The 14,671-nt window shown below is 33.8% G+C and overlaps 1 protein-coding gene across 1 annotated transcript in view; it reads right to left on the bottom strand.

Annotated features, from left to right (window-relative positions):
• LOC101895680 (serine/threonine-protein kinase MARK1) overlaps positions 1–14,203 on the bottom strand; it is a 32,607-nt gene extending 18,404 nt beyond the window's left edge. Inside the window, exon 1 of the mRNA XM_059129654.1 lies at positions 13,273–14,203. The gene's annotated coding sequence lies outside the window, so the exon portion shown is untranslated. The remainder of the gene's footprint in view (positions 1–13,272) is intronic.
• Positions 14,204–14,671: the final 468 nt, after the last annotated feature.

Raw genomic sequence — 14,671 nt, 5'->3', positions numbered from 1 at the left:
TTACAATGCCATACCCAATACCCAAAAACCATAGAAACCAGACAAAGCCAAACACCGACCGTACACACACACACACACACACTGACACATCTACAAGCATCCTGACTCCTCCTGAAACATGTACATGGCAGACATTATTATTCATTCATTTTGGAACCTCTGACACAACACAACCCGACTGACAAGTGAAGTGTCTTAAGGGGTCGATATCCTTACACATGTATGTACATAGAGAAATGTGTGCGTGTGTGTGTGAGTCTCTGTTATTATCTCAGACTTGTCTGTGACCGATTGTTGCTCTGTTGTTCTACTGTTTTTGTTGTGGTTCAAGGTATTCATTGTTAGTTTATCTGTTGTAATTGAAATTGACAGTGATATGGATATGGTTATGGTTATGGATTTTTACCTTGATTATTTTTGCTGATGAATATTCATGACAATGCAGAATAAGATTCAACACAGACACACACACACAAAAATAATTGTGCAAACACACACACACACACATACACACATAGGGAGTGGATTCGCAATATATGCTATGTCGCAGATAAGCCATGAATTTCGTAAGTTTATTTTGTAGTTCAGTAGACTGAATAAATGAAAATTGAATTCCACTGAAGCGAATGAAGATGATATGAAATCATTTTTGCAAAATTCATGGGGAGTCTGATGAGTGTGTTTCTCATTGCTGTAACATTTGGGTTGTTATTTTAAGTCTGAAATAAATATTTGATAATCCAAACATTAAATTTAATAAGAATTGGCAAAAAAGAAACAATGGGGCGAATGGGGTGGATCATATGAGACACTTCACTCCACTTCAACCGGATATGCATTTTGGGCGAATCAAATGTTGAAATTTAAATTAATTTTTCAGGAATCGCTGGATTAGGCTGATCCTTTTTAATTACCAAAAATAAATAAATTAATAAATAAATAATTAAAATAAGGAAAAACTAATTTTTTTTGCAAAATTTAAAATTTTTTTAAATTTAAGAAAAATTAAATTTTTTTCGAAATTAATGGAAAAATTCCATATTTTAAAATGTAAGGAAAAATTATATTTCTTCAAAATTAAGGAAATACGTGTATTTGTACTTAGAAACTTTACATCGGGAAATAACCATAATAGGTCGGGAAAGTTCCGTCCACTTTTATTTTTTATCATACTATGGAGGGTATATTAATTTTGTCACTCGGTTTGTAACTCCTCGAAATACTCATGTCAGACCCAACAAAGTATATATATTCTTGATCAGCGTAAAATTCTAAGACGATTTAGCCATGTTCGTCTGTCTGTGTGTCTGTCTGTCTGTTGTAATCACGCTATCTTTCGAACAAATTGAGATAGTGGGCTAAAATTTTACACACATGTATATTTTGCCAGTAGGCAGGTTAAGTTCGTAAATGGGCCATTTAGGTCCAAGTTATCATATAGCCCCCATATAACGGTACCTCCCGATATTCGGTATTTTGATGATTTTAGCGACATCATTCACCGGAATTGCTTCAAATTTGGCATTTGAAGTTCGCAATGGATACTACAGCTTAAGACAGAAAATTATCTGTGCAGGTCCACATCTTCGTATAGCCCCCATATAACGGTACCCCCGATATTCGGTATTTTGATGATTTTAGCGACATTATTTACCGGAATAGTTTCAAATTTGGTATTTGAAGTTCGTAATATATACTGCAGCATAAAACAGAAAATGGGCAATATAGGTTCACGTCTTCTTATAGTCCCCATACACCCTACCCCCCGATATTCGGTATTTTGATGATTTTAGCGACATTATTTACCGGGATTGTCTCAAATTTCGCATATGAAGTTCGTAATGGATACTTCAGCCCATGCCAGAAAATTGTCTGTGCAGGGCCACGTCTTCGTATAGCCCCCCACATAACTGTACCCTCTATATTCGGTATTTTGATGATTTTAGCTACATTATAAACAGATTTTTCTTCAAGTTTCGCATTTTGATGTTGCAATAACTTATGACAAAAGTTGCCTTTGTAGGTCCACGTCGTCGTATAGACGTTTGGTATTTTTAAGATTTTAACAAAATTTTTAACGGATTTTATTCTTTCTTTTTTGGAAATTGCAAAATTTGTACCAAATGGTGGAGGGTATTAAAAGTTCGGCCCGGCCGAACTTACGGCTTTTTTTTAATTATAGAGGTAAAATTCCTTGAGATCCATGCATTTCAGGTATTTAGGGTCTTACAGTTACAATTTTATGACGAGCGAGAAAATTGTGTCATATACAATCGCGGAGATTCATATCGTTTTTGAAGGAAATCAACCTTGAAAAGGCCCTAGACTCGTTCAAGTGGTATTTGAATGTTACAAAAATATTAACCGGATTTTTTGAAAGTGTATTTTAAGAACAAGCAGAAAATGACGGATATTTCTTAAGGATCAAAAGACCAATAATTGTAGACATTTTTGAAAAATTTTCTAGAATTTGTAATAATTTTATTTTTTTAGAAATATGTTTTCTTCTACTAATTATTAATTTTTATTTCAATATTTTTTAACGGTCAGCAGACCAATGATTATGGATTTTTAAAAAAACTATTCAACATTTTTGTTTGTAATATATTTTTAGTCTTTCGTGAATTTAAATAACCAAAGAAGTAAATAATTAAAAAAAAAAACATAACTTCAAGGACTACCGTGAATTTGTTAAAATATTTCTTTAAGTATTTAAAGATTTTGAATATTTTTTTAAAGACGAGCAGATAATTTATTGAAAATTTTTTTACTACGACTAGCATAACAATAATCAAAGATTTTTTTACAGAATTTTACTCAAAGACTTATATAATCAAAGACTATAATAACGTGGAACAGAAATGTACATTCTTCAAGGAAACTCCTGTCCGATAATAGTGGATATTCAATATTTCTCAAGGATTTTCAAACCAATATTTGAGGATTTTTTAAGGAATTAATTTTTATCAATGTTTATGGAATTTATGGAAAAACTCCATTTTTTAAAATGTAAGGATAAATTCTATTCTATTCACTTCGAAACTTTACATCTGGAAATAATCATAATAGATTGGGGAAGTTCCGTCCATTTTTATATTTTTTTTTTAAATTATAAAGGTAAGATTCCTTGGAATCCATGCATTTCAGATATATAGGGTCTTATAGTAAAATTTTATGATGAGCGATTTTGTAGAAAATTGTGTCCTATATAAGCATGGAGATTTTGATCGTTTTTGGAGAAAATGACCAAAAAGGTCCATGACTCGTCTAAGGATTATATAAATATTACAAAAATATTAGCCGGATTTTTGGCAGTACTAGTGTCGACATCACCGAATAATGGAAATGCATGGTTTTCAAGACATTTGAATATTTTTAAAAATTTTAAAAGTGGGCGGACCTTTCCCACACTTTTTATGTTACCTGTCGATGTAAAATTTCATAACGGCGATACAAGTAGTTCATCACTACTTTCATGATATACCCGGTTTTAAATTATTTTGTCATTAATGGGTCTTTGAAAAATATTCCTGAAAAAATCTAAAAAAAAAACTCATGATCGTTGAAATAATATTATTTAAATATCTAAAATTGTACTTCATGAAAAATATTTCTTAAAAAATCCGAGATTGAGAAATCCACCTTGAAAAACTTTTTCTAAAAAATCTACGAAAATGGATCAGAAATCGATATGGATAATTTTTTTTTTATATTCCGAAGTATTTTCATACTTCTTCTAATAATAAAAAATTAGTATGGAAATATTGCAAAAAAATCGAACATTTTTTTTATCAAATTTTATAGGAAATCATACAGTCATATTAATTTTAGGTTTCTGGTTGAGAGAAATATATATAGAATATATAGAAATATATAGAGAAATACACCTAGTTGTAAAAAATCGCTGACTTGTTTCGCTGTTATGACCGAAAATTGTGATCCTTTGTGGGGGAGGTACAAGAAGGGGTTGACGGATATCTTTCACCTTCACAACAGATTTAGCGTTAGCAAAAATATTTGGATATGTAAAATTTGAAGAGAGTTTGATGCTTATTTTGCAATTTATGTTAAGGTGGCACCAGAAGAAATGGTCCGACATCTGCCATCTTTATAGCAAATCTATTTTTTATAGAAATATTGAGATGTGCCAAATCTGAATGGAATCGGATGTTAATTTCCCGTATTATGAGCTTCATGAATATTCAAAATTTTAATCGTTTGTGGAAGAGGTACCAGAAGGAGTGGACCGATATATCCCAATTTCACACCAGACCTTAGCTCAATAAAACTAGTGTGGTGTGTTATTTGAAGAGAACCGGATGCCTATTTCGGATTTTCTGATCGTTTTTATTTTGAAATCCCAGAAGTAATGGTCCGATCTCTACCATCTTTATAACAAATCTGGTGTTTATGGAAATATTGAGATGTGTGTCTGCATAGAATCGGATGTTAAATTCGCGTCTTATGAGCTTCACGAATATTAAAAAAATGCACCATTTGTGGGAGAGGTACCAGAAGGAGCAAATCGATATATTCCGTCTTCATCTATTGTTATTTGTGTAATTTCAATTCAATCGGACTTAGTCTTTCTCTTTATGTGCAGTGTTTTTATACCCTCAGCCATATGGCTACAGAGGGTATATATCATTTGATACGGCCAAAACGTGCCTAGTCGAAATAACGGTTTTAGACCCTAGGTCTCTTTGGACCAAATCCGTTTCAGAACATTTGGAGTCGATCTAGCGATGTCCGTCCGTCCGTCTGTATGTCTGTCTGGCTGGCTGGTGCGCACGATAACTCTCGAAGGGAGTATCCGATTTGGTCCAAATTAGCTACAACGTAATATTTTTGTCAAACTTAGATCGAGTTTGGAGATGGGCAATATTGGTCCACTCCTTCTGGTACCTCCCCCACAAAAGGTCGAAATTTTCAAAAAATATATTTTTTGCACAGGAAGAGAAAGGATAATCCGAATTTGCTCCAACTTTGCAAATCCTAATATTTGCGTCAGTGCTAGGTCAGGTGTGAAAATGGGCAATATCGGTCCACTCCATCAAGTACCTCCCCCACAAATGGTCAAAATTTTGAATAATTACAACTCTCATAAAATGTTATGTAAGAGTCCGATTGTCTTCAAATTTCATACATCCCAATATTTATATTAACCCAAGGTCCTTTGCAAAAATGGACAATATCGGTCCACTCCTTCTGGTACCTCCCCCACAAAAGGTCGAAATGTTCAAAAAATATATTCTTTGCACAGAAAGAGAAAGGATAATCCGAATTTGCTCCAACTTTGCAAATCCTAATATTTGCGTCAGTGCTAGGGCAGGTGTGGAAATGGACAATATCGGTCCACTCCATCAAGTACCTCCCCCACAAATGGTCAAAATCTTGAATAAATACAACTCTCATAAAATGTGATGTAAGAGTCCGATTGTCTTCAAATTTCATACATCCCAATATTAATATTAACCCAAGGTCTTGTGTTAAGATGAACAATATCGGCCCACTCCTTCTGGTACCTCCCCCACAAAAGGTCGAAATTTTCAAAAAAAAACAAATTTTTTGCACAGAAAGGGAAAGGCTAATCCGAATTTGCTCCGACATTGCGAATCCTAATATTTGCGTCAGTGCTAGGACAGGTGTGAAAATGGACAATATCGGTCCACTCCATCATGTACCTCCCCCACAAAATATTGAAATTTTGAGTACCCATGAAGCTCATAAATCGCCAAATTAACATCCGATTCCATTTAGACTTGGCACATCTGTCGAAATATTTATATCATATTTTGGGTCCGATAGGAAATGGGCAATATTGGCCCATTCCTTCGGGATCTGCTCTACAGAGGGTCAAACGTTTGAATAACCTTAACACTAGTCAAAATATATTTAGATAATCGAACATAGGCTGAGGGTATATCTCTGGCGGCAATACCGACTGATACTTTTTAACTTGTTTTTTTTTTTTTTGAAAATTTCGACTTTTTATGGGGGAGGTACCAGAAGGAGTAGACCGATATTGCCCATCTTCGAACTCGATCTAAGTTTGACAATAATATTCCGATGTACCAAATTTGGACCAAATCGGATAATCTCTTCGAAGTTATCGTGCGCACCAGCCAGTCAGCCAAACAGACGGACGAGCGGACGAACATAGCTAGATTTACTCCAAATGTCCTGAAACGGATTTGATCCAAAGAGACCTAGGGTCTAAATCGTTATTTCATTAAGGCCGTATCGAATGATATATACCCTCTTTAGCCATATGGTTGAGAGTATAAAACGTCCACAACTATGTAACTGAAAATTGTTCGAAAGCATTCTTAAAAAGTCACGATAATAACTGTGGATAGATATTGAAAATATCCCTTTCCTTCGATTAAAACATTTCTTAAAAAATTTTTTTAATTTTGGTTCAGATGTAACTTGGAAAAATATTCTTAAAAAAAAATCCACAATTGTGGGTCTAATGGAATATGAGTCCAATATCCTTGAAACACAGGATTATCAGTCTGACATTCCCAATGAATATTTTATGAAAAAATGCATGATATTATTTAAAAAAAAATAATTCTTAAAAACCCAGATTAGAAGAAGCTGACCAAGATCTGCAATTTTTTTTCAAAGACCAGTGCTTCTATAATTTTATTTTTTAGAAATATTTCTTCCCTTGTCAGATGTCACTTTTTAGTTAAATATTTATCAATGATTTTGAAATACATTTTTCAAGGACTATCTTGAATTTCTTTCAAATACCGTTTAAGGACCCACAGGTCATAAATTAAAAATAAAAAATATATTTATTTCTTCAAGGACTATAGTAAATTTTTAAATAATTGTTGATATTCAGTAGTTCTCAAGGGTTTTAGACCAAACCAGTAAAGAAAGTCTTAAAGTCGGGTGGGGCCGACTTTATGATACCCTACACCACTTTGCTAATTAAGTAGAGCGCCACATAACAATTAAAAGTTTTTATGGGAGAATTCAATCATACACGCTATGATTATAATTATAATTTAAAGTTCAAAGGACTAAATATGCCAAAGCATTTGTATCTTTTAAATTCGGAATTGTATTGCTCATTTGGTGCACAATTAATTTGAAATCGGATAAATATATATATGGGAGCTATATCCAAATCTGAACCGATCTCGATAAAATTTGGCAAAGATATTTCTGAGCTGTATTTGATATATTTCCCTAAATATCGTTGTTACAGAGTGCATATTACGGTTGTGGGTAACAAATATAACAAATCGGATGAATAATATATATGGAAGCTATAGCTATATCTGAACCGATCTTCACCAAATTTGGCATACTACCTTCTAGACTAAATTCGGTCGTATGTGCCAAATTCCATCCCATTTGGGCAAATATTAGACGTTTGGTGCACAATAAAAGGTAAATCGGACGAAGTTATATATGGGAGCTATATCCAAATCTGAACCGATCTAGATAAAATTTAGCAAAGCTATTCCTGAGCTGCATTTGATATATTTCCCCAAATATTGTTGTTACAGAGTGCATATTACGGCTGCGGAGGACAAAAATAACAAATCGGAGGAACAATATAAATGGGAGCTATAGCTATATCTGAACCGATTTCGATCAAATTTGGCATACTTATTTTCAGGCCTAATTTGGTTGTATGTGCAAAATTGCATACTATTAGGGCTGATATTACACGTTTGGTGCACAATAAAAAGCAAATCGGACGAAGATATATATGGGAGCTATATCTAAATTTTTACCTATTATCTCCAATTTCAATAGGGTTCGTCCTTGAGCCAAACAAATGTTGTTTGCAAAGTTTCATCTCAATCGGATAAAAAATGCGACCTGCATTTTGTTCACAAGAATACATGGACAGACGGACTGACATGCATAAATCAACTCAGAAAGTGATTCTATGCAGATCATCAAAAGGAACTATGGGTCTATCTCGTTTCCTTTTGCCTGTTACAAACAAATGCACAAAGACATAATACCCTGACCACCTTGTGGTGTAGGGTATAAAAATATATTTATTTCTTCAAGGACTATAGTGAATTTGTTAATATTTGTTGATTTTCAGTAGTTCTCAAGGGTTTTAGACCAAAAAATATTCGAACATTTTTTTAAGGGTTAATGAATATTCTTCAAATAATTTCTGACCAACGATAGTGAATTTTCATGTACCAAGGGACCAAGTATAGTGGATTTTACAGGACTTCCAGACCAAAAATTGAATCGTAGAAATCTAAAGAAATTCTTAGATAGATTGATTAAAGAAAAAAAAAATACGGACCAATAATATTATATTTTTCAAGGACTTTCAGAAGAATAATCATGGATTTTTAAACAAATTTTTATAGACTTTTAGATCTCTTATTTTGGATTTTAAGAAACATGTTTTAAGGATTTTAACGCCAAAAATCGTGGGCCAAAAACTTTAGTTTTATTAAGGAACATGTTTCAAGGACATTCCGACCCATAATTGTGCTTTATTTAACAAATATTTTTCAAGGATATTCATAAATGTTTTAAGATTATTTTAAATGAACTATCGTGATTTTCTTGTAAATATAATATAAGAATATGTTTCAAGATCGTAATCCTGATTTTATTTTTTATACCCTACAACACTATGTGTTGGGGGTATTATAAGTTTGATTGGGCCAAAAATTATGTAACACCACGAAATATTGATTTCCCACATAGGAAAGTATATATGGATCTTCCTATCTCGCCGAGCTGAGTCGATCTAGCTATGTATGTCCGTCCGTCCGTCTGTCCGTCTGTCCATGTTAATTTGTAATCACTCTACAGGTCGCAATTATGGCCCGATCTTCACGAAATTTAGAATGGAGGTGGGGCTAGGGTCAGAATAGAACCCTATTTCTTTTGGAGATGATCGCCAAATGTTTAGGGGTTGAAATGGACCAAATACTGAAAAAATGTCGATTTTGCAGTAGCTATACAGGTCGCAAGTATAGACCAATCGACGCGGATTTTCGCATGTAGCTAGAGTTTAGGGCGGGGAAGAAGCCTACCAATTTGGGTGGTCATCGGATAATATTTAGCGGGTAAAATATGCCATATCTTTTTTGTTGAAAAAATTCAAATTTTTTCATTAAGCCGCGAATATTTTAAATCCCGACAAAATCAGAAAGCCATGAAAAGGTTTCTTCTGATCTTTACATTGATGTTAAGATCCAAAAAAAAAAAAATCAAAGAAGATATGCTTGAAAGATCTCATATATGTCGAGAACGGCTGAACTGATTTCGACAGTTCTCATTAATTCAGAATGGCCTCTTGGCAGGAAACAAAAAACGTCTAAAAAAAATCGCATAAAAATATCTCTCTAAAGATGAAAATATTGATTTTGTAAAATTTTCTCATATTTTTTCAATTTTGTCATATTTTTGGCATATTTTCATTTTGAATTAAACATTTGGTAATATTTCTACATGACATCAGAATATCATATACAGATCGCATTTATGGCCCGATCCTTACGAAATTTTGCATGGGGATAAGATGAGGGTCAGAATAGAAGCCTACTCTTTTTGGAAATGATCGCCATATATTTAGGGGTTGAAATGGACCAAAAAACTGCAAAATTGTCAGCTGTTCGTAATTATCGCCCGATCCTCAGGCACATTTGAATGGGGGTTACCGGACATTTCAAAAGCCAAGCAGTTTTGGATGGCCATCCAAAAATATTCAATGTGCGAAATAGTTTGCCAACTTTTGTAGACTAAATACGAAAATGTCCATTCCAGTGACTCTTTGGAGAATTCACAAATACAGGAAAGACGCATTTCTGACTATTTCGTTAACGCTGATTTCGTAAGAATATAGTCAAATGTCTGTATCTCATATAGATGCGTTACAGTCAAAAACCAATAATAAATGTTAATCTTTTGCCACTTCTGAGAGATTATAGGTCTTTGGGAAATATTGGTTCCAGATCTAGGAAGACCATTTACGTGCAACATTTACCAATAAATTGGAAATGAGCAAATTAGTTTAAGTTGCTGTTATCCGAAAATTAGAGAACGAAACCTGATGTCACAATATCTTGTGGAATTCTTTCGAGTATCTTGCCTATATAAACTGTATCGTTTATTATAGTGTTGTAGGGTATTCGACGGTCGGCCCCGCTCGACTGTAGCCTTTGCTTACTTGTTTTTTTTTTTGGTTTTGAAGTTACTTTTCATGAATTTTTTAGGAAATATTTCTAAGGACTAAGGAAAAAAATCAATTTTAACAGACCTTTCAACCAATAAATGTGGATTTTTAGGTACTTTCAGACGAATTACAGTCAATAGTTTCCAAGGACCTTCAGGCAATTAATTATGCATTCTTCCAAGGCCATCCAGAACTATAATCGACAATTTTTCAACTTAATCAATAATATTTTTCAGGGACTTTCAGGGATCAATAATATTTTTCATGGTCTTTCAGACTAATTTCGTGGATTTTTCAAGGATTTTTCAACGGATATATTTCAAGGACGTTCGGTGAATTTTATAGAATATTTTCAAGAACTTTTAGACCAATAATATATCATTATATTTTAAGTAATAATTAAATGTTTAATTTTAATTTTTTTATGAAATGGTTCATATGTTTCTGTTGAAATGCCTTTGAATATCACAAATTAATTCAACGATTTCACCAAGAATGAATTGCCATGTCATGTAATTAATATGATTGGCATATGAATTACCATTAATCCTCAGGAGAATGAAAGAAATACCATTTAAATTCAGATCGAAAAAAAAAACACAACAAAGACGATAAAAGAAGCCGTATATGTATGTAGGAAGAGATGTCAAAATTTTATAGGAATATTTCATTACGACAATTGATTTTCAACAAAATATTGAAAGGAAATGTATAGGTCTCGGGAAATGCCAGAGGAACGTTTTATAGAACCCACATACTCTCGCCCCACTGTTTTTAGAAAAATATTTGCCAATTTTTATACCCTACACCACAAGGTGGTCAGGGTATTATGTCTTTGTGCATTTGTTTGTAACAGGCAAAAGGAAACGAGATAGACCCATAGTTACTTTTGAGGATCTCCATAGAATCACATTCTGAGTCGATTTATGCATGTCCGTCCGTCCGTCCGTCCGTCTGTCCATGTATTTTTGTGAACAAAATGCAGGTCGCATTTATTATCCGATTAAGATGAAATTTTGCACAAAACATTTGCTTGGCCCAAGGACGAACCTTATTGAAATCGGAGATAATCGGTAAAAATTTAGATATAGCTCTCATATATATTTTCGTCCGGTTTGCCTTTTATTGTGCACCAAATGTGTAATATTAGCCCGAATAGTATGGAATTTTGCACATACAACCAAATTAGGCCTGAAAATAAGTATGCCAAATTTGATCGAAATCGGTTCAGATATAGCTATAGCTCCCATATCCATATTGTTCATCCGATTTGTTATTTTTGTCCTCCGCAGCCGTACTATGCACTCTCTAACAACAATATTTGGGGAAATATATCAAATACAGCTCAGAAATACATTTGCTAAATTTCATCGGGATCGGTTCAGATTTGGATATAGCTCCCATATATAACTTCGTCCGATTTAGCTTTTATTGTGCACCAAACGTCTAATATTTGTCCAAATGGGATGGAATTTGGCACTTACGACCGAATTGAGTCTAGAAGCTAGTATGTCAAATTTGGTTCAGATCGGTTCAGATATAGCTATAGCTCCCATTTATATTGTTCTTCCGATTTGTTATATTTGTCCTCCGCAGCCGTAATATGCACTCTGTAACAACAATATTTAGGGAAATATATCAAATACAGCTCAGAAACACATTTGCTAAATTTTATCGAGATCGGTTCAGATTTGGATATAGCTCCTATATATAACTTCGTCCGATTTACCTTTGATTGTGCACCAAACGTCTAATATTTGTCGAAATGGGATGGAATTTAGCACTTACGATCGAATTGAGTCTAGAAGCTAGTATGCCAAATTTAGTGAAGATCGGTTCAGATATAGCTATAGCTCCAATATATATCGTTCATCCGATTTGTTATATCTGTCACCCACAGCCGTAATATGCACTCCGTAACAACGATATTCAGGGAAATATATCAAATACAGCTCAGAAATATCTTTGCCAAATTTTATCAAGATCGGTTCAGATTTGGATATAGCTCCCATATATAACTTCGTCCGATTTACCTTTTATTGTGCACCAAACGTCTAATATTTGTCCAAATGGGATGGAATTTGGCACATACGATCAAATTGAATTTAGAAGCTAGTATGGCAAATTTGATCGAAATCGGTTCAGATTTGGATATATCTCCCATATATAACTTCGTCCGATTTACCTCTTATTGTGCACCAAACGTCTAATATTTGTCCAAATCGGATGGAATTTGACTCTTACGACCGAATTGAGTCTAGAAGCTAGTATGGTAAATTTGTCGAAGATCGGTTCAGATATAGCTATAGCTCCCATATCCATATTGTTCATCCGATTTGTTATGTTTGTCCTCCGCAGCCGTAATATGCACTCTGTACCAACAATATTTGGGGAAATATATCAAATACAGCTTAGAAATACATTTGCTAAATTTTATCGAGATCGGTTCCGATTTGGATATAGCTCCCATATATAACTTCGTCCGATTTGCCTTTTATTGTGCACCAAACGTCTAGTATTTGTCCAAATGGGATGGAATTTGGCTCTTACGACCGAATTGAGTCTAGAAGCTAGTATGGCAAATTTGTCGAAGATCGGTTCAGATATAGCTATAGCTCCCATATATATTGTTCATCCGATTTGTTATATTTGTTACCCACAGCCGTAATATGCACTCCGTAACAACGATATTCAGGGAAATATATGAAATACAGCTCAGAAATATCTTTGCCAAATTTTATCAAGATCGGTTCAGATTTGGATATAGCTCCCATATATATCTTTATCTGATTTCAAATTAATTTTGCACCAAATGGGCAATACAAGTCCGAATTTAAAAGATACAAATGCTCCGGCATATTTAGTCCTTTGAACTTTAAATAAAAATTATAATCATAGCGTGTGTGATTGAATTCTCCCCTAAAAACTTTTAATTGTTATGTGGAGCTCTACTAAATTAGCAAATTGGTGTAGGGTATCAAAAAGTCGGTCCCGCCCGACTTTAAGACTTTCTTTACTGGTTTTAAAAAAATATTTGCCAATTTTCTTTTTTCAAATAATTTTATAATCTAATTACATTCACCACTCACCTCGTGTCCGCATCTGGGATCGCATTGCAGAGCCTTGGTGAGCCTCTGGTACGGCGGTGTGGTATTGGGACACTTTGGCACGGACGCTGTTGGCTCTATTAAATCACCGTGGGTATCCACGACGGCTGTTTTTTATTGAAGATGTCCCGTGTAGTTTGAATGACGTCTTTAGTATTTTTTCGATTTTTCTCTCTTTCACAATTTAAATCAATGCCTTGCCGGATGCAGGAGACACCTTTCAAATGGATTGCGATTGATATGGCCGATGTTGTTGCAATAAATAACTGACATAAATTCAAACATGCGTTGCGATTTTGAAAATGTATTAAAATATGTGTTTTTCGTTCCTCTCTCTCTCTCTCTCTCTCTCTCTTTGGCTTTTCTTGAGGTATTTTATTGCCAATGTTTTTTATTTCTTTTTTTCTTCTAGCCTTTGGTTTATGGGTTAGTATGCTTTTGACTTTGGCCTTTATGGGGCGAGCATAACTTTAAAGGTGATTTTTTTTGTTGGCTTTTCGGCTAAATGCCTTCTGTTTGAGGGCTGATAAAAATTATTGCTGCGGATATACGTCTCCCCACACACTCTCACACACTTCTAAAACGCCACAGCAGATTTAAACTCTTTCTTTTTTCGGTTTTCTTTTCTACTCCTCACCTTCTGCTTCTTATTTACAGCAGATTTTCTTTGGTTGCGACTAGAAGCACATTAAATATCCTGTTTTATTGCCTCCATACAATTACAGAACCAGAAGTGTGGGAACAAGCAGTGATATGGCTGCCGTAATCCTTGCTGATGGATTTTTATGTTTATTTCCTGTTTTTATATTTTTTCTAGACAATGTTCAATTTCTCTCCTTGCTGTTGTAGGTGTTGTTTTTGTTGTGATACTTTTGTAGGGAATTGCTTCTATTAACCTTTTATGTCTTCATTTAATAGCTGAAATGAGATATAAAGAAACATAAAAAAATTGTTACTTTTTAATTCAACACTTTTAACATTTTAAACGGAGCAATAATATAATGATCTAAGACTAATGGAATGAAATTCATGAAATTTCTAGGAGCATCCATTTGAGGCATATTTTTGATTAGGCCAATTGTAATTTTTTTAATTTTTTTCTTTTAAAGGCATAGTTTTCGTGGAAATTTTTAAAGTATTTTTCAGGACGAATTAAATTTTTTCGAGAAAAATTTTTTTTGGACCTTTAGGACTATAATCTTTAAATCTGTATAATATTCGTCAGGACATTTCTTAATTTTTGTAACACTTTCAAGGACATATGAGTGTTTTTTGGAACATTTTTAGACCCAAGGTCTGGTGTTAAGATGGACAATATCGGTCCACTCCTTCTGGTACCTCCCACACAAAATGTCAAAATTTTCAAAATATATATTTTCTG

Source organism: Musca domestica, unplaced genomic scaffold, assembly GCF_030504385.1.
Source record: "Musca domestica strain aabys unplaced genomic scaffold, Musca_domestica.polishedcontigs.V.1.1 634, whole genome shotgun sequence".
Lineage (NCBI taxonomy): Eukaryota > Metazoa > Arthropoda > Insecta > Diptera > Muscidae > Musca > Musca domestica.
This window is presented reverse-complemented; position numbering and strand designations above follow the sequence as displayed.